This window comes from Podarcis pityusensis (assembly GCF_964106645.2).
Source record: "Podarcis pityusensis genome assembly, chromosome: 2".
Lineage (NCBI taxonomy): Eukaryota > Metazoa > Chordata > Lepidosauria > Squamata > Lacertidae > Podarcis > Podarcis pityusensis.
In genome coordinates, this window is record NC_138029.1 from 98,564,266 (window position 1) to 98,588,909 (window position 24,644).

A 24,644-nucleotide genomic window follows, 5' to 3' on the forward strand; every position below is an offset into this window, starting at 1 on the left:
CAGGTAAACTTCTTAGACTCTGCATACCCAAGCCTTTCTCCTATGAATTACATGAGCCAGTATACCTGAAGGAGCGTCTCCACCCCCATCGTTCTACCCGGACACTGAGGTCCAGCGCTGAGGGCCTTCTGGCGGTTCCCTCACTGCGAGAAGCCAAGTTACAGGGAACCAGGCAGAGGGCCTTCTCGGTAGCGGCACCCGCCCTGTGGAACGCCCTCCCACCAGATGTCAAAGAGAAGAACAACTACCAGACTTTTAGAAGACACCTGAAGGCAGCCCTCTTTAGGGAAGCTTTTAATGTTTAACAGACTACTGTATTTTAATACTTTGTTGGAAGCCACACAGATGGGCAGGATATAAATAATAAATTTATTATTATTATTATTATTATTATTATTATTATTATTATGAGCCACTTAGGTGGATTTTCAATTATTAAGTTTGATTCAGGATAGTGTGAGAAAAGTTCCACTCAGCCAAAGGGGCTTTTCTAATACCCTGTGTTGTAACCACTTGCATCTCTTGAAAATCTGCCCTTGATGGGTAGAGGGACCCTCCAGAGCACTATGGAATTAATTAATTACATTTAAATACCACCTTTATCTTCCAAGGAGCTCAGGGTGGTGTACATGGTTCTCTTCCCCGCCCCACCCCCCATTTTATCCTCACAACAACCCTGTGAGGTAGGTTAGGCTAACAGATGGTAGGTGGCCCAAGGTCACCCACCATGACTTGTGAGCTTCATGACTAAGTAAGGGAGTTCGAACCCTGGTCTTCCAGGTCATAATCCAACATTCTAACAATTATGCAACACTGCTAGGGGATGCAGCACGAAAGGTGAATTTTCAGAATTTGCACACAAGGCATTTCTGGCTTATTATTCATTTGCTTATTAAGTTTCTATACTACCCTTTACCTGAGAATCATATTGAGCGGTTTACAATACAGTGGTACCTTGGGTTACATACGCTTCAGGTTACATACGCTTCAGGTTACAGACTCCGCTAACCCAGAAATAGTACCTCGGGTTAAGAACTTTGCTTCAGGACGAGAACAGAAATCGCATGGCGGTGGTGCGGCAGCAGCGGGAGACCCCATTAGCTAAAGTGGTCCTTCAGGTTAAGAACAGTTTCAGGTTAAGAACAGACCTCGAACAAATTAAGTACATAACCAGAGGTACCACTGTATAAAAACACAAAAATACATAACATAGCAGCAAACAGAAGCAATGACCCACCCCTGCCACACACGCAGAGTTTAAAAGGCCATAGATTTATTACTATTTATTAAATCTCAGACCCTTAACATTTAATATGTATTTTACAAGATATTTTTATGTACATGTTGAATGCTGCAATCCATTAGAATTTGGGGGAATGCGTACATAGGGCTGTATCCAACAATGGACCCACAGAGTTTCACTTATGCAATAGACTTCCCCTTCCTCTTCCCTCTCCCTGCATGCCCCCCCCCTGCAACTCCCAGAAGCATATTCTGAGGTTGCACAGGGGGCTACAGGGGAAAGGAAAGGAGGGGGAAGTTCTGTTGCACAAGCTGAAGTATGTTGCACAAGCAGAACGGCAGCATTAGGTGCAACTCATGGACACAAAAGTCCAAAATATGTACACATGCAATCCCAGCTTCACAATCAGACATTCACATAAATAAATTCCCAAGATCCAGGAAATCTATGTAATACTGAATAATGGGATAGGGGAGAAGGAAATCATCGAAAGGCTACCATATCCCGCTTGTCCACGATCCAAACATCACATGCTCCATTGAAATATAGGAAGGCTTTCACAAAACATCCAGCATCATCTTAAATATTAGGAGAAGGAAACCAGAACCCCATTCCCAATTATGTGTCAGTTGCTGGGGATCATGAGCTGAGAGAGTGCTCTCGCACCCAGGCCCTGCTTCCCACAGGCAAGGGGTTTGCCACCAAGAGATCAGGACACTGGACTAGAGGGGCCTTTGGTCTGACCTAGCAGGGCTCTCTGTATGTTCTCACAGAGGAAATCAAAGCATAGACATACCAGGAACAAAAATTGCAACCAGTCCTCAGGCAGGTTCTTCCTCCTCTTCATCAATACCTTGTTCACAGCAAATGTGTCTTCTTCCTGGGCTCTCCCTGTCCCTTTTCCTTCAAGCTGTAACTCTTGACTCTTGAACCTCAGCTGCTGAAGTTCCCTGCCACCCTCTTCTTAATTATCCCTCGTCTTGTTTGAGTCTCCCAAAGACAAGCGGTAGAGTATAAAACAGACATAAGACACACAACAAGTAGCTTTAAAACAACTTTTCAAAAGATAAATTTAACAAAAACAGATAAGAAATTGCCTTATCGCACGACATGATGGCTCCATACATATAATCTCCCTCATCTTTTTTTTTCCTGAGGAGGACAAATCACGCAAGTTGAGACATCCCACATACAAGCATCTGTAAATGGTAATAATGGAGAGGTACATAACTGGGCAAGTGTTTGAACCAGTCGCAAGCTAGCAGTCGGCAAATATATGTGCAGATGGTTCCGACTGCCTTCTCTGAGAAGCCACTGGCTGTTTTGTCACTTGTTAAGGCTAGACTGACAGCCCTTCTCCCAGCTTCAAAACACCACCAGACCTTTGGTTAGGTGCACAGTCTGTTCCAGCGGCAAGCACTGTTGGGCATCTGCTGAGATGCTGGCCAATTGCCGGGAGTTATAATGTTAGAAAACTGCAACCTGTGCTGCTTATAGAACTAGTACGACTCATGCAACACATTGGCCACTAATATACAGACTATAATTACGAAAATGATTATACATTCTTTATCAATCTTCTGAGAAAAATACAAAACCTTCTCCAAAGCCACAGAGACTTGCAAACTACCCAACCTAAGATGAACTTATAATGTCTGATTTCAATGGATCTTTCAAGTGCTTAACTCAGTCTTTTGTTTTCTTTATCTTTTTAGGTAAGTTCATGAAGATACCAACAAAAGGTAAGTTTGGTGTTGTTCACAATACCGAGAGAAGCTAGTGAAGTTGTAGATGGATGTTAATGAAGTTGTAGGCAGGGTGCCGGCGTTTTGCACCTGTTTTGCCCTGGCAGTCCAAGTAATCGAGAGGCCACTGTTCTCCCCTGATGGGGCCCTTTTACTAGGTGTGATGGCCTGGGATTCGGACTCAGAGGCTGAACCTGAGGAATCCTAGCCTGCACAGGAGTCCCCACCTCCAGAACCAGCTGAGCCGGGGCTGGGGCCTGAGCCTAAAGGGTCCTCACCTGTGCTGGATCCTCAGGTGCAGGCACCAGCTGAGTCTGCTCTGGCCCCTGAGGTGATGGAGGACCCATTGCCTGCCGGTGCTCCACTCTCAGCCCCGTCAGGGGAAGCTGAGGTTGCCTCTGGGTCCAGTAACCCTCCAACCTCTCCTGAGCTGCAGAGGCTCAGGGCAGAGAGGCGGAGGGAACTAAGTTCCCGCAGGAGGAGTGCTTGCCTCCAGGCCAGGAGAGGCAAGTCACCTGTGGACCGGGGCCGCCCTATGCCTCGGGGCAGATAAAAGCCAGCCAGCCCCAGTCACAGGTTGCGGGAGCAACATTGTTGGTAGCCTGTTCCTGCCTGTACCCTGTCCTGCTCTTCTGCCAGAGTTCCTGACCTCACCCGACTCCCTGCCTTGGGCCCCGCTTCAGCTTTGACGGACAGCCTCCATACCGTACCCTTGACTTGGACTGGATTCGGACCTCACCGCACAGTTAGCCCTCGGGACCAGCATACTAGGGCTTGCAGGTACCACACTCCCAAGGTAGTTTTCCAGACTTCTTCAGTGGTCTAATCTCAAAGCCTTGATACGTATATTGATATTCAATTTCATAGAGAATACTATTTCTTGGCTTAAGCTTAAGAGACTGATTTGCTTAGCCTTTGCATAAGGTTTTGTATTTTTCTCAGAAGATTGATAAAGAATGTATAATCATTTGGGGGGGGGGTTATAATGTGGCTTTAATTGCTTAAAATGGTGAAGCCGTCTGGCCCAGGGCTCCACAGCACTTGTCAAAGACATATTTGGTAGCATGGCTCCTTGCCTCCATTTTGCTGTATAGCATAGATGGGGAACCTCTTTGATTTAGACAGCCAGCTCCTTAACAGCCCCCGCCCCTGTGGGTCCACTTTGACAGGTGGGTGGGACAGCCCACCTTTCAATCACTTGACGTCAGATGACTGTCAGCTAGAGGAAGGCAACCAACATGTCAAAGTCACTAGCTCAGAAAACAAAAGAAAAGTTGCTTGCTCAGCATTTTCCAAGGGCATCACAGCCAACTGGTTGTTGGCTGCTTAGAAAAAGTGCCCATCATGGGTCTGGCAAAACTACTTTCTTCAGGGATTGGCTGGAAAATCTGCCACACAGTGAATCCAGCAAGCTTGAACTCACTGCCCACCAGCTGATGGGTGCTGACTTCAACTCTGCTTTTCTGCAGGGATTGCTTTGTGATAAGAGTTTCCCTGCCTTTCATTGTTTCCCCCTTTTTTTACAGTCGCATCCAGCCACATTTTTGTCACCCTGTATACAACTGATCTCTCATGGAAGCCTGCTTATAACAGGCAGACACCAGTACAATTAAAACATGACTCTGCAGCTGACCTACAATTATCGTGTGTGTGTGTGCTGCCTCCTATTTATTGTCTCAATTTGTAAATATCTATCCAATTTGGACATTCCACACTTGGAAGTTATAGGAAATTAGTAGGGCAACAAATATGTAATAGGCTTGAAATAGCTGTGTGGCATAGTTTAAATGCCACATCATTCTGAAGCCATGTTTGGGGCATAGTTTCTGGCATTTTTCTCACTCAAAGCATCACTGGTTTATATATATTTATATATATGCAGTATGTGTTTTGTAGCAAAGCCCCTTAATATTGCTGTGTGGAAGGTCAACATTAGTTTATTACTTTCTGAACTGTGACAGCTTTCCTGAAAGTAGCTTTACCCATGCTGTTCAGTGATTTGTGCATAGTGATGAGTGAAAAATTATTTCAACATTGTTTTTAGGATGGCATCCACCTACAACTTTGTCACCTTATGTAGCTTTTTATATACAATACTTTTTATTAATTTTCAATTACAATCCAAGAATAGCCTCATTATAACAATACCAAATTATAATGCAATTACTAATACCAATCATTCAAATGCCAAATTATATAATTTAGGTGCCCCCCCCCATATGCTAGACTTGATGGTTTTCTTTAATTCTGCGTTCCAAAATCTTATTAATTTCAATTACATTCCGGTCAAAATAATAATCCCTTATACAACAACTGCAATATTAATAACTTCCATTTGTGTTGACACATTAAATGATTTATAGAACTGCAAGTGAGGCACTCAAACTATAGCCATGTTCTTCCTGTGTGTGGCAATTATTCTGTCTGTGATGTTTCTTCCTGTCCTTGTAAAATGTTATGTCTGTCTTTTCCCAGTTTTCCCAGTTGATGGAGACATCATGCCTTGGGCAGAGACCTTATGTAGAATTGATCCCACATGGCTGCCTCGTTGTAACTCATGGACTCACTTATTTTCTAAAGCACGTTCTGGATGTTCGCCAGTCTGCTACAAGAGCGAGGGAACAAGTGCGGCATCCATCACATGCCTTGCACTCTAGGCAGTTGTGTGGCTTGGGCCCAGAGGGAGAGGACCCCAAAAAACTGGAGCCAGAATTAGGGGGTGGATTTGTCTCAGACTCATGGCCTGCCCCACAGCAGCTAGATCTGGAAACCTGCCCAGCAGTGGCTCATGAGAAATGAAAAGAGAGCCAACAGTAGCATCCTCCCAGAAGTGGCACTACACTCATCAAAACAATGATGGGACAAGAAGAGAGAGCGATGTTGGAGAAGCTCTCAGTGGTGTGCATGAATCTATGGGGCTCTCCCAACCTTGCCACCACCTTCCTCTACTCCATTCCCAATAAGCAACGGCATTGCCACCAAAAAGATGCCCCTGCCTCTGCCCCTGCGCTATGAGCCACTGCTGGGTCCCAATTTAATTATCACCCTAATTTGGGCAGAGAAGAGGTACATGTGATCTTCCAAGCAAATGCCAGAAGAAGCAACTTAAACTATCGCTCTCTTATATAGTTTCATTTCCAATGGGGGGGGGGGGTAAGCCCATATTTCTCTTTGTGGAAGGGAAGGGAATCCCCCTCTCCAATGAAAGATCTCACAGTTCTGAGTGGTCTGAAAAGTCGGCTTAATTCCATAGAGTTTTGTAGCACCCAGCCAATCCATGCAGCCATACTCTTCAGCTACACTAGTCAATAATAAATTGATGATTCATGTTTTCCGTGTGCTGTGGTCTTTATTAGGTAGCATTTCCATTACTGTCTCTTAAAAGGTCTGTCTGGGAGCCTGACACACATTTCCCCTTAATTATACATGCAACTATATTTGTCTCTGCAGCCCAGATACAGACTCTTAATTGAGTAAGAGTATAGAGCACCCTTGATGATGCAGAGTTTCTAACAAGGGGACTTCCCAATACATAGGCCCATCCTCCACTGAGAAACAAAATTATCCACCCATTTTAAAAGAGAAACAAGGTTCCATGGTGTCTCCTTGAGTTCTTAAATAGTGCAATTATTAATGGAAACCTTTGCTAAAGGAAATTATATGTCCTGGCACAGCACTTTTGCATGTAAAACAAAATTTAAGTAGTACAATATGTCCCAGGAACATGTACTCCTAAACTGTATAATTTTGATACCATGGCTATTGCAAGTCTATTTCTTCAAAACTTTATTAAGCAACACTACCATGGAACTGCTAGATGTACATATAAGAGCAACAACAACTAAAACAAACCAAATGTGTCACTTTACAGAATCCTGTGATCAACAACCAGCTGATCACTAAGTCCTTACTTCATTACTCCTCCTCACAGCAATCCTAGGAGGTAGGTAACGTCCTCGGTTTTTCATAAAGGGAACAGAGGCACAAACCAAACGCGTTCTCCACTGCACCTGAGGGCAGTAGACTAGCTTAGGGCACTGGTTTTCAACCAGTGTGCCGTGGCACCCTGGGGTGCCATGAATGATGGTCGGGGTGCCGCAGGCAACACTGGTCTCTGTCCCTCTTTCCCTCCCTCCCTCCTCTGAAGCTCTCTCGTGTCTCTGCATACCAAAGGCTTGCACAGCTGTTTGTTGCAACAGCCCTGGTTACAAGCTCCCCAGGCGAATGGTGCCTCTGGGGGTGGCCAGTGGGAGCTGGTTGCCAGGAGCTGAGGTGGTCTCAGAGTAAGCAAACAAGTGGGCGAGGGAGCCCAGCCAGTCGGTCCACCAGCCCTTGCTGTTGGGAATGGACGGACCAGTCCTAGGCCTCTATGGGGCAGTGTGAGGAGGCACATCTCTTTGGGGCGGGGGGGGCAGCTCAGAGACCGGGGCGGCAGCAGCGGCTGCCCAGAGGACTCCCAAGGAGAGGAGGCTGAGGGAACACTCCACAAAGGAGGGTGTTCGGAAAAGGGTGAGAGGCTGCCAGCTCCACAGGCAAGGGGTGACATAACTAGGCTCCTGAGACCCACAGGGCTGCCACAGAAAGAATGTAGTCGGTCAAGGGAGCCGTGGACTCAACAAGGTTGAAAACCTTTGGCTTAGGGGCTTGTGGCAAGGTCATGTGCCACAGCAACTCTTTGTTCAAGACAACACAACCCATTGACTGTACAGTGGTACCTCGGGTTACAGACGCTTCAGGTTACAGCCTCCGCTAACCCAGAAATAGTACCTCAGGTTAAGAACTTTGCTTCAGGATGAGAACAGAAATCACGGCACGGCGGCAGCGGGAGGCCCCATTAGCTAAAGTGGTACCTCAGGTTAAGAACAGTTTCAGGTTAAGGACAGACCTCCAGAACAAATTAAATTCTTAACCCGAGGTACCACTGTATCTGTCCACAGCCATTGACTGAACCTAAGAACGTAAGCAGTGATCTGCTAGATCAAGCCATTGGCCTATCTAGCTCAGCATTCCGTTTTCACAGTGGCCAGCCAGATACCGATGGGAAACCCACAAAAGCAGGGCCTGGGTGCAACAGCATTCTCCCTACTTGCATGCTCCAACAACTGCTATTCAAAGGCATGCTCCCTCTGACAGTAGAGGTAGAACATAGTCATCTGGGCTATCAGCCGTTAATAACTTTATCCTCCTTGAATTTTTCTAATATTCTTGCTCCAACTCCTTGATCATTTCGGTTGCTCTCTGAACTTTTTCAAGCTCTACAATATCCCTTTTGAGGTAAGGCAACCAGAACAGTACACAGTACTCCAGGCATAGGCAAACTCAGCCCTCTAGATGTTTTGGGACTACAATTCCCATCATCCCTGACCACTGGTCCTGTTAGCTAGGGATCATGGGAGTTGTAGTCCCAAAACATCTGGAGGGCCGAGTTTGCCTGTGCCTGCAGTACTCCAAGCCATAGTTTTGTATAACAGCACTATGATAAACAGGTGGTTTTGTTTTCAATCCCCCTTCCCAATGAACTCTAGTGTCAACTTCGCCTTTTCAGCAAGGGTTTAAAATTACCAGTTGTTCAGCAACAGCAAATAAGTTTTTGTGTCCCCCCCCCCCAACAGCTATTAAAAATGCTGGTTGACTGTTGACAGCTCCACACCTTGGCATGCATGAATTTGCTCCCCACCCCCTTCATAATTTGAATTCCTCCATACCAGATCCATGAAATCAAAATTATAAGTCAAAGGTCTAAATGTTTCTGGCATGCTAAAAGAAATGGGGGTTGGAATGGGGAAGGTGCCTTCAAGAGGAATGCATGACTCACACCAAGCAAACTACTCCAAAGGGCTGATCTTCTCGAATTGAGAAATTTGTGCCCGGTTTCTAATGCAATACTCACACCTGAAATCATTATCTTGGGCCCGCAGCACGTAAACAAGACTATAACTGGAATGCCTACTTATTACTGATATTCAGTCTCAGAGAGGAATTGATCTGGGTGGCCCGTTGGCTCCCTTGTTATGCAAAAGTCTGTATCCAAATCCTATTCCATCCAGATTATGGGACAATTAAGTATGAGCCTCTGAAGGCTGAAAATGATTTTAAAAAACCCTATTAATATTAATGTTTGCCAATGATGCTGTCTACGTTTTGTTTTTTTCTGTCACATTGAAAAAGCAACCAGAAACAGGCAAGACCAAATTAGATTCAAGTCCTCAAATTTGGGAAACAAATTTCAGGTACATGGAATAAGTCAGCCAACCGAAGCAATGTTAGGGGAAACGTTATTTCAGTACCCAGCAACATCTTTAAAAAGTAAACCAAGTACATTTCCACGGGCTAAAAAACTGAAGAAACACACACACACACACACGCACATTTCTATTGTTATTATCAACAAATTGTAACACTAAAACAGGCAGAGTACAAGGAAGGTTCATCTGCATAGAATAAAAACGAACAAAAGGTTCAGGGTTCATCATTGTCTCTCTTCCTAGAGCCTATTAAAACAATGCATAGCCTGGGCTTTTCTTTTTCTTTTTGCAATTTATACAGTCATACCTTGGATCTCAAATGCCTTGGCTCCCAAACAAATCGGCTCCCGAACAATTGAAACCCGGAAGTGAGTGTTCCGGATTTTCGAACCATTTTCGGAAGCTGAATATCCAGCCTGGCTTCTGCGGCTTCCGATTGGCTGCAAGACGCTTCTGCAACCAATCGGAGGCCACGGCTTGGTTTTCAAACGGTTCCGGGAGTCGAACAGAGTACCGGAATGCATTCTGTTTGACAACCAAGGTGCCACTGTATATCGCTTAAATTCACAATTGTCTCTAAGGAGTGTATGAGAATCTCCATACAACGAAAATAAAACTCTGTTAAAATTATAAAATCAGGTTTTCAGTTAAAATGTATGCCATAATAAGAATATTAAAATATTCCATAGGCACCAGGAGTTCAAAAGGGAGCAGCAAACTCCACCCCAGAAAGGCAAAACAAAATACACAAATTCAGAATCATTAGAGCACTCCCCATAAAGGCACGGAACATAAGCTGAAGAGATTCCCAGACATGCAGACAGTGTAGACATAATAAGGAACAAGGTGGATGCATCCATACATAAAAGCACAGGCCTACAAATAGCTGTGTTACTATTACCTAGCCCAATGCAAAATCCAGCTTGTGATGTTGGGAGATTTAGAAGAATGAGAACTCAGGTTCTGAAAACTTTTAAAAAACTAGTAATTTTTAAAAAACTAGTAATTTTAAAAAAACTAGTAATTTGGAGTGGGGAGTTCACAAGTTATGGCATGAGACATGAGAGGGCCTTGGAACCCATCTGAAGAAGCACCCACAGCTGAAGAATGTGCAGGTTACAGTATTATAAAATGAGCTTTCATTTGCCATTCACCTTATCTAACCACTACAAAAAAGGCTGAACTAAAATTGGCCATACGCGCATCAATGCTTAAAATAAATATGCAGGACATGGGTTGCCCATGTGGCAGAACATGTGCCATGAAGGACTTCTTCCCAGGTGCCCACGGCATCCTCCCATCTCTCTGCAAAAATATATTTGGCTTGCAAGAAGCCTTCTATGGCAACCAGCTACTGGTGAGCTGTAGCAAATTACTAGTGAAGTAGGGAGAGTGTGTGTGTGCATCTGTGTTTATATGGTGCCCTGAACAGCTTCCTCAGTTTGCAAATGTACCCACAGGCCCAAAAATCTGGCAATCCCAATTCGAGATTTAATTTGATCCTATGCAGAGATAGCATTCTTCTATCAATGGGCTCAGCAAAAGGGTATAATTTGTGTTTGTCTGCTCAGTCATTTAACATGGACACACATGCACACACATTTCTCCTTTTCACACACAGCTTAGGCTTTATTGCCAATATGATCCTTTGTCGCTGATGAGGTTCCAGATTCAAGCCACTGAGGTAACAGTAAACAAGTTCTATAGCGAAGAGTTTCCATAGGATATTGCTTTGTGCCAGAAGAGTTGGGAGGGAGGTTCAACACCAGTTAACATGGTTTTTTTAGCAAGTAGTACAAGAACGGGAACAAATTTATCATTTCAAAGAACTGCAACAACTTAATATCCAGATGGGCAGCCTTGTAAGTCTGCTGTAGCGAATGCAACAAAGATTCTTGCGGCACCTTAAAGACTAGTTAGGATAGCTCAGTCTTAATTTCAGGGTCAAGGGTTCAAGCCCCACATTGCATTGCAAGGTTTGGACCAAATGACCCTTCTAACTCTACGATTCTATGACCTAAGCCTTAGTAGACCAGAGGAAATTTCCCATCTAACGAAGTAGCCTTAAAGACATGAAATGAATGAAATCAAGCCCACTGGTTTCAACAGATCTGCTCCAAGTATTATTTAGCTGGAGGTCACCCCTTGTCTTCACGCTGTCATAAGACACTGCTGCCTTTGCTGCAACAACTTAAGGCAGTGAACGGGAAGAAAAGGCTGCTGTTCCTAATCTTGCCAGTAAGTGTAGCTGTTTGACAGGGGAGAAGATACAAATGAAGGACGTTCTTTTAAAAAATGTTTTAAAAGAAACAGCGTAAGTTTCAGGGTTCTCACCATGCACACAGGCCCAGTTATTTGTCTGCTCATATTTACTGCAGATTCAACAGAACATACGTAGGAGAAACTGTGTGACAAAGCAGAAAGGGCATTATTACTAAGGGCAGAGCAGCTATACATAAATATAGTAAATAATAATAATAACAAATTTTATTGTTTATACCCTGCCCATCCAGATGGGTTTTCCCAGCCACTCTGGGTGACTTCCAGCAAAATATACAAAATAATAAAATGACAGACATTAAAAACTTCCCTAAACAGGGCTTCTAAAAGTCAGATAGTTGTTTATTTCCTTGTCATCTGATGGGAGGGCGTTCCACAGGGTGGGCGCCACTACCGAGAAGGCCCTCTCCCTGGTTTCCTGTAATCTCACTTCTCGCAGGGAGGGAACTGTCAGAAGACCCTCAGAAGTGGACCTCAGTGTCTGGGCAGAATGATGGAGGTGGAGACACTCCTTCAGGAAGCGTCTTAATGGTCCCTGCTGTGAAGTCCAAAACACAGTGCAGAAAAATACACCTTTTGCGTACACACACACACACACCTCTCTACCAGTTGTGTGAGATGAAATCCACAACATCAGTAAGCAAATCAAACAGTGAAAACATATTGTGCAACATGTTCTGAGCAAAAATGTGTGGTTTTTCCATCTTCTGAATGTTCGATGCCGTGATGCTCCTCAAAGGACCAATGCAATTTATTTTTTTTAAAATGCAGTTCCAATCTGAATCAGAATGTAGTGTAAGCATTGTGGGAGTGGGAGTTCCTTTCTGTAGCCCCAAAAGTGCAGATAGTCTCACATTCACCATAAAGATCGATATTTTTTTACAGCAATATATATTTTACAAAAGGCCACATCTGTATATCTATCATGGAGATGAGCAAGGCACCCTTAACTTCATGACTTAGTCATGCAACTCTAGACAGGGCTGGGACAGGTCATTCAGAGGGCTTTGTGGAGAGTATGTAAAAAGGAATTTAGCCTCAGCTGTATCAAAGTCAGGAATTTCACTGCCGCCTTTCTCTCAAAGCTTGGGAAATTGTGGACAAAGGTTCGTTCAGAGACTGCATTGTTCCTTGAAGTAAAATAAAATAAAATAAAAATAAAGAATTACTCTTTGCAGGCTTCTGCATAGCCCCGTCCAAGCTGTCATGTTTAGTGGTCTAGATGAGAAGTTTAACAAAAGATTCAACCTTAGTGTATGCTATGTTTTGGCATGAAAATTGAAACTCTGCCCCAATAAATATTAGGAGATTAGCATTCTGGTCAAAGGAGTAGTGCATTTTGGTCACTGTACAAAAGTTTCCAGCCAAAGCAACCAACCCGAGAGACATTAGGTTGGGTATTTGGATATGGCTTCCCACAATCCCAGCATAGGTACAATACCAATAATCCTCTGCACTTAAGCAAATACCCACCATCACTTAAAGGAAAGCAATCTCAATGGATTGTCCCTCCCCCCCCGGGGGGGGGACTGTCTTCCTTGGCACCAAACACTTTGCTGGAAGTTTCACACAGACAATTGAATATTCGTTTTTGTGTGTGTGCATGCCTCAGCCACGAGGGGAGAGAAAACCTGGATCTGTGGGATACTGATCCTAACACAACAGGCAGCTGTGGGGCAGAGAGAGGATCACATTTCCAGAATCGGCCTATATGACCCACCTTTAGCAAACAGTGAGTCACTCGTAAATACTGCGAGCCCTATTCTAAAAAATTATTATTTTTAAAGCTTCAGCTCTGAAAGCAAAGATGAAAAATAAGGAAAGGAAATAGAGAACAGGGTATGGGGTGGGATGGGGAGAACCTGGAAGAACAGAGGGATCGCTACTTGCCAGCCATGTTGCCATTATCAGAGATTCTTAAGCACAGCTCCAGCAACACTGGTGCAAAGGCATCCCTAAAATGTAAGTTGTATATTTTCACAATACGGTGCATACATTGCATGGCTGTGTTCAGTAAGGGCTACAACTAAAGTTTCCAAAAGTTTGACAAGCTATTAAAAACAGGGTAAAGGGCCATGACAGGAATCGCTAGTACTAGGACCTAGGAAATGGCAAAAGTAGGATTAGACGATGCATATTTTTAATTAATTGATATACTGCCTATATGACAAAATGGCAGTTCACAACTCTAAAAACCAATACATAATGAAAATATACAACAACAAATCTATCGGGGCATTAAAACATACCTAATTAAAATCTGTAATAAATATCAAACAGTAACACACATAGCACAACAACAAAACCACAAGTTCCACTCAGGGCGACACTTGCCTAAACAGGTGTGTCTTTGGGACCCAGTGAAATGCCAGCGCTGATGAAGCCTCTCATATTTTAGCAGAGTGGAAACTCTACAACACGGGTGCCACCAGTAGAAAAGCCCACCTCCATGTTAGTACAAGCTGGTAATCATTAGGCTGTGGCAAAAGTAACCATCTGCAGCAAAGGAGAGAAACGGACCGCTTCACCCAGCTCTATTAAGAAGCCAGCTCCGGCAGGATTTTTGTCTCCCTCAGTTGTCATCCAGCAGCAGTAGCTGCCACTCCATCCTCATTCAGCAGATCAAGAGGGGAGGTAGTGTGGTGTAGTGGTTAAGACTGTGGGAGCCCAGGGTTCAAATCCCCACTGGGTGACTTTGGGCCAGTCACTGCCTCTCAGCCTAACCTTCCGTGCAGGGTTGTTTGTGGGGCTATAAATGAGGAAGGGGGAGAACCAGGGAAGGTAAAGGACCCCTGGATGGTTAAGTCCAGTCAAAGGCGACTATGGGGTTGCAGCGCTCATCTCGCTTTCAGGCCAAGGGAGCCAGTGTTTGTCGTCAGACAGCTTTCCGGATCACGTGGCCAGCATGACTAAACCGCTTCTGACACAACGGAACACTGTGACGGAAACCAGAGAGCACGGAAACGCCATTTACCTTCCCGCTGCAGTGGTACCTATTTATCTACTTGCACTGGCATGATTTCAAACTGCTAGGTAGGCAGGAGCTGGGACAGAGCAAAGGAAGCTCACCCCGTTCTGCAGATTTGAACCGCCGACCTTCTGATCGTGCTTTAGATGGCAGCGCCACCCGCATCCCTACAGAACCATGTATGCCACCTTGAGCTGGAAAGAGGGAATATAAATCCAGCAAATAAAGGAATAAGTGAAGCAGGGCTGCTCAAGTGGCTCAGCTGAAAGATGGGCAACTTTCGACTGCTCCCTTCACGTTCTTTCTGCTCCAGCTGGTCATTATAAGAACTTTGTAACTAAGAATTAGTGCCTGAGCTTGCTTCCCCTCCCAATCCTCCTTCCCAATCCCTTTTCCTTTTGTGTTGTATCTTTTAGATTACAAAACTGAGCCCAGGGATTGTCTTGTTACCTATCTTTGTAAGCTGCTCTGAGAGCCTGAGGATAGAATAAAAAAAGGCTTTAAATAAATCCAAGTTAAGAAAGGCATGCAGCCAGGACGATACTGTTGAACAGAGGCGCCCGCACTGTCTTATTATCATGTCTTAATAATTAACTTTTCTGCATGGCTGATGTGTTCCAGTAGCATAGCCCGATCTAGAAAAAGGAAGCACAAGACAGCACAACAACCCACCAGCTTTAGGCACAAATCTTGCAACGTGCATGTATTTGTGGCTGCACACCATTACCAGAGGCTGGGCATCTCTTCCGCCAGCAAAACAGATGCTGGTGAAATATTGGTTTCTATTGCTCGCAACCGAAGAGATTTATATCATCTGACATTCAGAGACCACTGTGGAAACCGTTGTAACCACAGCATTTACTGCCGTCCTTCCAGAGTTCTGCCAGAAAGATAGCAGCGCAAGACTACCCTTTATTTGCAAAAAAAAAAAAAAAAAAAGGCGACAATATTTTTGTTCCCTGCTTTGTCAGTCCTCATGGCAACAGTAAGAAATACCCTTCAATAACCCTGGCACATGTCAACAGCTTTGTTACATCCCCAGATTGAAATGTTTGGCATAACTGTGTTTCACAAGCCTCCAGGATGACTGCAAAATCTGGCAACGTCGAGTATATTTCCCTCGATTTCAAAACCAGCTTTGGAGGCACTGAAGATATTTTCCCCTCTGAAACTTTTAAGGATGTCTAAATTTAGAGAGGGACTTGGACCGCAGCTTTAATTCTCTCCTTTTCTGACACTGCAGCACACGGAAATGAAGGCAGCAGAGCTATCATGACATAGCAAACCTGCCCAAAAAAACCCCAGAATTGTGAGAAAGGTTCATGGGTGGATTATCAGAGGGTGGCAAGTTTTGCTATTGTTTATTCCTGAGAGATTCCTTGGAGGCTATGGCTTTATCCCAATCCCAAGACTTCGCTTGCTGCAGTGGGGTCTGAAGAAGTATATTGGCAAAGACCAGAAGGTGCTCAAATTGAAAAACAAAATGTGATGTCCAAAATGGCCACTGGTATAAGGCAACCTTCCCCAACCTGATGGCCTCCAGATGTTTTTAACTGAAACTCCCATCAGCCCCATCCACCATGGCCAATGGCCAGGGATGATGGAATTTGTAGTACAACATTTGGAGGGCAACATGTTGCGATACTCTGGCATAACAAACATTATTTGACAAGTCATTCGTGTACCAGAGCACACTTGTGTTCTTTTTTCACAGTACAACTACAATTAGCATACAAATGTTTCAAGCACTGTGGGTGCAAACGAAATGTACACTTGTGGCTACAGTACCTCCCTAACTCTAAGCTGCATTTGTTCTCAAAAGCTTATTTAAATCTACACAATTTAGATTCTGATTCCCCTTTGATTTCGTTCTATCTGTGGCAGCAGGCAAGTGAGAGATCTAAATGTGGTAGGCACTCAAATTAAAAAGCATTTGTCCTTGCAGTTGCTAGTAAATGATGGAAGGTGTGGGAAGGAGCAAGGCTGGACAAGATTTACAGAAGTCAGAAGTGAGGCATTAATACACTCTATTCTTTTTGGCATGGATACTCCTAGTGGTTCCTTTGCCACAGCCTTCTTTCTTTCCATGGTTTCTCTGCCATTCCAATTCTCAGTGGAAATTTTTTGATTGTTCTGAATCACAGATGCAGATGTGTTAAAAGATTTGCCCGCAAACGACTCCAACAGCAGTATTCTACTTCCTTTGGTTCCAAACTTCTGCTTTTGTTGGCGCAGGAACACCCACAACCCAGAGTTTTGGTGTGTTTTTTAAGGTCACTATTGCAGATTATAAAACAAGGTGGGGTTGCGAAACATGCTTGGATGACCATTCAGTTCAACTGTATAATTGGGGAAGGACCCATCTGATGGAGAAAGCCATCACATAGTAAAATGCAAGGTGCGGGGAGGGGGGGAGAAATGAGCAAGGAACACTATTTTCAAAAGATAAAGCAGAAGACAGAGAAGGAATACATTTGGTAAGTGGATCCCAGATGGCTCAAACGCAGTACTATAAAAAGCAGCAGCATGCCCGGAGACCAGCTCTGTGCAGACTGGGCTCGACATAATATTTCAAATTCATAGAAGCCAGGAGGCACCGATCCTCTCTGAGACAGATGCACATAAAGTCTAGCATGAGCATTTTCCCTAAGCGAGCAGTCCGATCCTGGAAAAATCAGGGCAAGAAAGGGAAGAGAAGAATTGCAGCAGCAAGCAAAACAACAGCAACAGCAACAACTCAGTGACCTGACGCAGAAGGTGAAGGCAGGTCGTGTAACGCCGTATTTGGCATTCTAACAGCACCATGAATGAAGCAGACAGACGTGGCACATGGATGAAAGGTTCATGCATTATCAAGTGTCTGCTACCGATGCGCTGAGCTTCTGCTTCCAGTGTGGCATAGTGGATTTAGACTGGATAGAGATGGGGTCAAATTCTCACGCAGCCATGGGGTTCCATGGGGTGGCCTTGAGAAAGACATTTTGTCTCGCATCTCCCTGACATGGTTATGGTTATAGAGATGGGGTCATAATTTAGTAGGGGAGCACACAATTTGCACAAGGTCTCAGATTCAGTCACTGCCATGGCCAGGCAAAAGGATTAAGTAGCAGTTGCCCAAGACCCTGGACAGCCACGGTCATTCTAAGTAGACACTAATGGGCTAGATGGACAAATGAGCATATCTGGTACAAGGCAGCTTCCTATACCCTTTCTCCATTGTCTACACCATGCATCCAACCTTCACTTCTCAAGTCTTTGAATTATAAAAGGGAACTGGCCAGCTGCAGACCCTTTTTCAGATTGATAGTTATATATAAACAAATAAGACAAAGTACCAGATCAAATGTAGCTTCCCACTTTGTGCCCTGACTGTCGTGAAACTCAGACTCATGTTCTTCGCCTTCCTCTCATTCATATACCAGGAGGGAATTGGGAGCATCCACTCCTCTTTTAAACTAACCACAGTTCCCTGGGATATATTGAAATTCTGCAAATTGTTGTTTATTTAAGCTATAGTGCTAGAACGAGCCAGGAGCAAACCATGGTTTTAGATTATGGGTTATTCTAAACTCACAGTTGAATCAAAAATTAACTGTTTAAGCTGCAGTTCCCCTGTTCCATCCAAAAATGGGAAACTGTGGTTCAAACACATCAGGATCGATGAAGCAAAGTGTGCTGTAGGGTGTAGGGTCAAGCAAGTACCAAGGCAGAGGTTAGCAAACTCAGTGCTTGCAGCCAACTTAATAAACTATTAAGCCAGGGACATTACGCCTGAACTGGAATGTTAGAACCTCTCCATTGAAATAGCCCCTCTTAGCCAAAGAAAATGCAAGATAGCATCACGGGCAGTAGCTAAAAATACTACTTGGACAAGTAGTAATAATTCTCGTCTTGCATGTAAAAGACCATATTAAGTGACAATGTTGGCAGGAGCTACCTAGACAAGCGCCAAATTGAAACAAATAGCCATAACAACTGTGAATGTAATGACTAATGCCAGTCCCAGAGGGGACAGTATGCACAAGATTCTGTTTGCTCATTTACCAAAGAATTCCCCCCAAAGCATGTATTGAGTTCCCATCACCTGAAGTGAGACATTCTGAGTTGCAATGTAGTTTATGATGTAACTGCCCAACAGCAAAACCTACCAAGGCTGGATTGCAGGAAAGCTGTATATCAGTTTTCATACCCATGGAAAGACTTTTGCATCATTTCTTTAATTCATGGCGGGAGAACAGAATGTGAAACAGGTTGGCAAGGACCTGCCAACACATTAGAGTTATTTGAATGATTCATTAGCCTAGCTCTGAGGCGTTGCCTGTCCAAGGTCTAAATAAAAAAGCTATTTAAGAGCCAATTGAGGAAAAAATTGAGGAGAATGGGTCAAAATTTGCGTAGCATCTTCCATTAGACATGGAGCACATGTCAATGCAGTTCCCACAACTGCAGAGAAAACTGCCCTCTCCTGCAGCACTGCTTCTGTTCCCAGAAGAAAGACCACAAGACTCACGTTAGCATGTTTCATCCTGGCAAAACTATGGTACAGCTGTGCTTTAGTGCTATTTACTTCTCATTAATTAGAGTTGTTTTTCTGGGCAGCTGGAAAGGAGGGGAGGAAAGACATCAGATATCCAGCAGAGGTTGGGATACGAGAAAAATCAGAACACATTATGAGGCTATCTAAAGGGAGAATTGGTGGCCAGGGCAGCAGAAGCCATAGAACAAGGAAGAAAAAATAAGCAGGCAGCCACAGACATCGTGTTGACGGCTATTCTTTTAGTCTGCTAGAGGCGGCTCTCTCTTTGTGACAAGCCCATGGAGGGTGGGAATTAGGATATAAGGTGCACATTCCTCAACCCCAGTTACACCTTCACTGTGTGCCATTTCAGCAGCTTCTAACTCACCACTGAAAGGTTTCCTGTCTTCTGGTAGATGAAAGGACCCTGGTAATGTCACTTCCATGAATTCATAGGATAGCAGCCTCCCCAGTGAGCCTTCCCATCCCGTGGGGGTTCCTTGTGCTGGCTGAAGTGAAACGAGCTGCAAGCCTCCCCAAGAATGGATCGCCTCTCCAAAAGAATGTGATGTGTGAGAATGAGAACGTGATGCAAGTGATATGAATTGGGGTGAGCAGAAGGTAGATCAGCATCAACCAATAGGTCCAGATGGTTTGCAATAGATCAGCAAGGCTTTCTGATCCCTATTCTACAGTAGCAAGAAATCCCTTTATAAATGAGGTTGCTGAGCTAGAGAAAGGTTGAAGGAAAAGCAGTGGGGCAGGACTGTGAGCTCAGTTCTGATACCGAAAACAAATTCCTGGATTGAGCATGTGCCCACAGGTGCCCTGCTCCTTAATTCTGAGAGTATGTTGTGGCCACCCCAAGCCACTATCTTGTTTGGGGTCTTGCACCTTGCTCTAGTTGGTGGACCTGGGTAGATCCTGGAAGCCGGAAGGCTGCCCAATCCTGGTACACATATGCAAATGCTACCTTCTCCTTTCTTGTATACGTACATCCAATGATGAGCCAATCAAACAGCCTAAGAGACTTTATAATTTTGATATACAATACCCTCAAGCTTACCCGTTTTCTTTCGTTGTTGATTCGCACCAAGCCTACACTAAATGCTGGCAATGTGAATCAAGTACTATCACAGGAAGTGTATAGCATCCAAGTTAGTTTGATTTTAAAAAGAAAAAGGATGCAAGCATTCTTGCTTTGATGTAAGTTCTAATAGCTCTGCCAATGCAGTTTTGAAATATATCAAAGCTAGATCTGTACAACATACTAAAGCACAGGTAGCCTCCAGCTGCAGGGACCTCCAGATGCTGTTGGACTCCAACTTCCATCAGCACCAGACAATGGTCTGGAATGATGGGAGTTGTAGGCCACCATTCACAACATGCGTTTACAGCACTGTGATACCACTTTAAGCTTCCCCCCAAATAAACATGGGGGCTGTAGTGTGTTAAGCGTTCCGACAGTTGTTAGGAGACCTCTATTCCCCTCCTAGAGCCAAAACGGTATATATGAAACAGAAATGACCATTAAACACATGTGTACAAACAACATTAAAGAATAAAAATAGAACGTTAAGTAAAATATCAGCAAACAACAGAACAGAGCACTGTGGTGAATCTTACAAACAGCACATGGGAGGATGAAACAGAGTGGGTGCCGCTGCTACTGAGAAGCCCCACTTTCAAGAGGGTGCAAGATGGCATCCTGCCAACTGTGGTATAGTCAGCAAGGCCTTACTGGGAGACCTGAGAGATCAACCAGAGAGGGAATGGGGAAAGCTGGTCCCAAGTTGTTTAGGGCTTTATTATATGCCAGCAATAAACTCTTCAGCCACAAATTATCTTCAACCAACACAATTCTGGAGTGTGCAACATCATGATCTCTGTCCCACTGTGTTGAAACAATTTTTAGATTCAGATTTAATTGTTCTGGAGGAAAATGCAGACAGTGACATAACATGCTAAGTATTTTGGCACCACCTGCTGAGAAGCATGAATAAGCAGACTTAACCGCCCCTAGTGGGCAGACAGCATATTGATATCATGATGCCTTCAAAAAAACTTGAAATACTGGAATCGAGTTGACATAAGTTTTTTAGGAGGGCTTTCAGCATGGGTGTAGCCAGGAATTTTGTTAGGGGAGCAGGACTTTTATTGGGGGGGGGGGGCAGAACTGATATGAGTGGTCAGTTAGTGAAGTATTTCTATTGTTTTAATTGATCTGGGGGCAGCTGCCTCGCCTGTCACCCCTTTGGCTATACCCATGGGCTTTCCACAGATAAAGATCCGCAGTTGAAAAAGTCCTCTTCCCTTGCCATCACCCTCCAAGCCTCCCTCAGAGGTGGGACTTGGATAAGGGCATCAGAAGAAGCGTAGGTTTGCCTTGCGAGGGGCATTCCAGAAGATAACGGGGCCCTGCACCACAAAGAATTTTGGTGTTTATTATTAATTAATTAATAATGGCGCTGTGGGTTAAACCACAGAGCCTAGGACTTGCCTATCAGAAGGTCAGCGGTTCGAATCCCCGCAATGGGGTGAGCTCCCGCTGCTCGGTCCCAGCTCCTGCCAACCTAGCAGTTCGAAAGCACGTCCAAGTGCAAGTAGATAAATAGGTACCGCTCCGGCGGGAAGGTAAACTGCATTTCCGTGTGCTGCTCTGGTTCGCCAGAAGTGGCTTAGTCATGCTGGCCACATGACTGGCTCCCTCGGCCAATAAAGCGAGATGAGCGTCGCAACCCCAGAGTCGGTCACGACTGGACCTAATGGTCAGGGGTCCCTTTACCTTTACCTTTAATTAATTAATTAAATTTATATACTGCCATTCATTCCAGAGATCTCAGAGCGGTCCACAGGATAAAAAATACAGAGTAAAAGCACAAAATAAATAGCTAAAACAAAAACAAAACAAAAACGCTCCCCCAAACACCACAGAGTATTAATCAGCCAAAGGTCTGGTTGAAGAGGAACATTTTTGCCTGGTGCCTAAAGATACATAATGGAGGTGCCATGCCAAATGAAACTCCCTGGGGAGAACATTCCACAAAATGGGGAGCCGCTGTGGAACAGGCCAGTTCTCGTATTGCCACCCTCCGGACCTCTCATAGAAGAGGCACACTCTTGTTTAATCATAGGCAGATAGATCCAGACTCAAGTCAATTAATCGATATACAGCATCTTGAATTAGGTCACAGCCCTAAATTGATGCAAACAATGCTAGTCAGTGACAAAAAAAGATTAGGAACCCTTATCCATGCGATAAATTAAGACTCGCGCTGTGTCTACTCAGAAATAGTCACCCTGAATTCAAGAGGACTTACTCCCAAGTAAGTTTGTATAAGGTTGCTTCCTTGGCGATGTTTTCCTGGTTATATCACAGTGCCTTTGACCCAGGGCTGTAGCAGCAGATTGTGAGCAAAATCTACTGGCTCTTAACTAGAGCGGACACTGCAACATTTCTTATATCCCAGGCAATGAGATCAAGCTTCAGTGCAGCACCTCTGCTTTCCCTCCTCACCAGAAAAGTGTGGCTCGATTTACGTGCAGCTGCTTAATTTAATCCCCTTCACAGAGTGTTGTGCCATCTTGTAGAGATGGTTTTCCCCTTTCCCTCCTTCCACACTAAACAGCAATCTGGGCTAGCAGTCTGAATATTAAAGCAATATATTTGGTACTAAACCGAACAGACAATTAATCTGAACACATTTAGTCAATATTTCATTTGTCTTCTTTCACATCATTGTAATATTTTTATGGGTATCTTGTATTATCAATATAGATATTAATATTTGCAATGTGACACAAGTAAAAATAAAAGTAGTAAATAATAATAATAATAGTAATAATAATAATGGGCTATGAAGTAACTATGGCTGAAAAATTATGACTGCCCAAAGTAGCCCAGTGAGTTTCACATATACTGGTGTCATCAAACATTTTGGGCCTAGGGGCACATTTGCAAACTGGATAGTTGCCATGGGCACCAAACACATATTGCAACAAAGGGCATATCACATGTTCTATTGGCTACAATCAAAAACTTCTTTTAAGCCCAATTTCAGTGGGGAGGGAACCCAGAAGGCACCAGGAAATACCTCTATGGGTGCAAGAGCACCTACAGACACTGTCCCAACAACCCCCAGGCGAGTCCAACCACATTTACAAATATGATTCTGAAGATGGTGTGCCAATACCTCTTCAGTATCCATCTCCTTTATTTAGCTTGCTTCCAAATACCATGAAATGGTGCAAAAATGAGATACGAGTCCATGTTATCAAATGAAAGTCTGTTCCGGCTGTCATTAATAGTCACTTGGAAAAAAAACCTCTTCATTTCTGACCACTCTGCACCACAGGCCAATTGTCAGACATACCCTCGCTGTGACTCTGTCTCATCTCCAAAGGCTTTCATGTTTTAATTCTCACAATATTAGATTTGACACACCAATCTGGTACCTAATATAAAAAGGCAGGCTAATTACTACAGCAGGTTTATAAAAGTGAGAGCAAAACTCTTGATTTAAAAAGCCTAAAGCAATGCAAAGATTGAGAAGCTAATTGCATGAAGTCAAGTGCTGCAGAGAGTTAGCGTTCCTACAATGATGAGGTCCTGCCTGAAGGTGAAGCTTCCATTGTGTGGCCAACCTTGAATGGAAAAAAGGGTGGAAAGATTTCCCCCTCTCTGTCAGACTGTCAAAAAACCCCAGAATACTTAACAATCAAAATGGAAAATTAGGGCTAATGACCCAGCTTTTTCTAAATAGATGATTGTTGAAAATATTTCTTAACATGCACAAGATATACATTAAAACCACCACAATATCAGATACTATCAACAGAAAAAAGCAAAATCTGGAAGCCTCAAAAACTTCAGAAAAAGTGGCCTGCAAAAAAGACAATGCAGTCACTCTTCTAAACACTTTGAGGAATAAGTCATTGCTCAGTGCTTTGCATCCAGATGAGATGGTTATAATTATTATTATAATTTTTAAGGTGGCAGTTTATCTGGATGTGGCCGTATCTCTTAGACCTTCTATGATTGTTAGCTCTTAGCTTGTTACCTATGTTGTTCTGTATGCAGCAAATCAAATATTTATCACAGTCAACCAACCAGTACAAACTGTAAAAATGCATAAACACAACTTCAGAAGAACAGAGGTGGAGAGGCCAGGGTTTGAATTCAGGATTGAGCAGAGCCAATTGAGAATTGAACCAGAGAGACCCAGTACATGTAAAACATACGCGCTACCACTGAGCTACAGCCAGTGTTAAAAACTGAGATACAAAATCTAGCAGCTAAATGGCACCTTAAACCTAGGTTATGGGCGCAACAATGGAAAGTCTAAGCACGCTTTCTAATAGGAAGAATACAAGGCTGAAAATGAATGAACTGTAGCTAAAATACTATGTTCCTTTTTCACATAGTCTAGTCCTTCCCCTGCCCACCCACCAAATATTCTTCAGAAGGTCTATTCTCCAGTCTTCAGAGAGTAGCTGGAAGTGGTGAGGCAGAAAAAGGACCTCCTTTCCTTCAACTCTGCAGTTTTAATCGGAAATCTTAGGCGCAGTACTGCACCCAGAGCTCAGAAACACCCCACACTAATGAAATTCCCTGTCACAAAATGCACCTAGAACAATGGGAGTTTTG

The 24,644-nt window shown here is 43.9% G+C and overlaps 1 protein-coding gene across 3 annotated transcripts in view; it reads right to left on the reverse strand.

Moving 5' to 3' along the window:
* Positions 1–24,644, reverse strand: part of MITF (melanocyte inducing transcription factor) — a 139,298-nt gene that overhangs the window by 93,053 nt on the left and 21,601 nt on the right. The window lies entirely within an intron of this gene.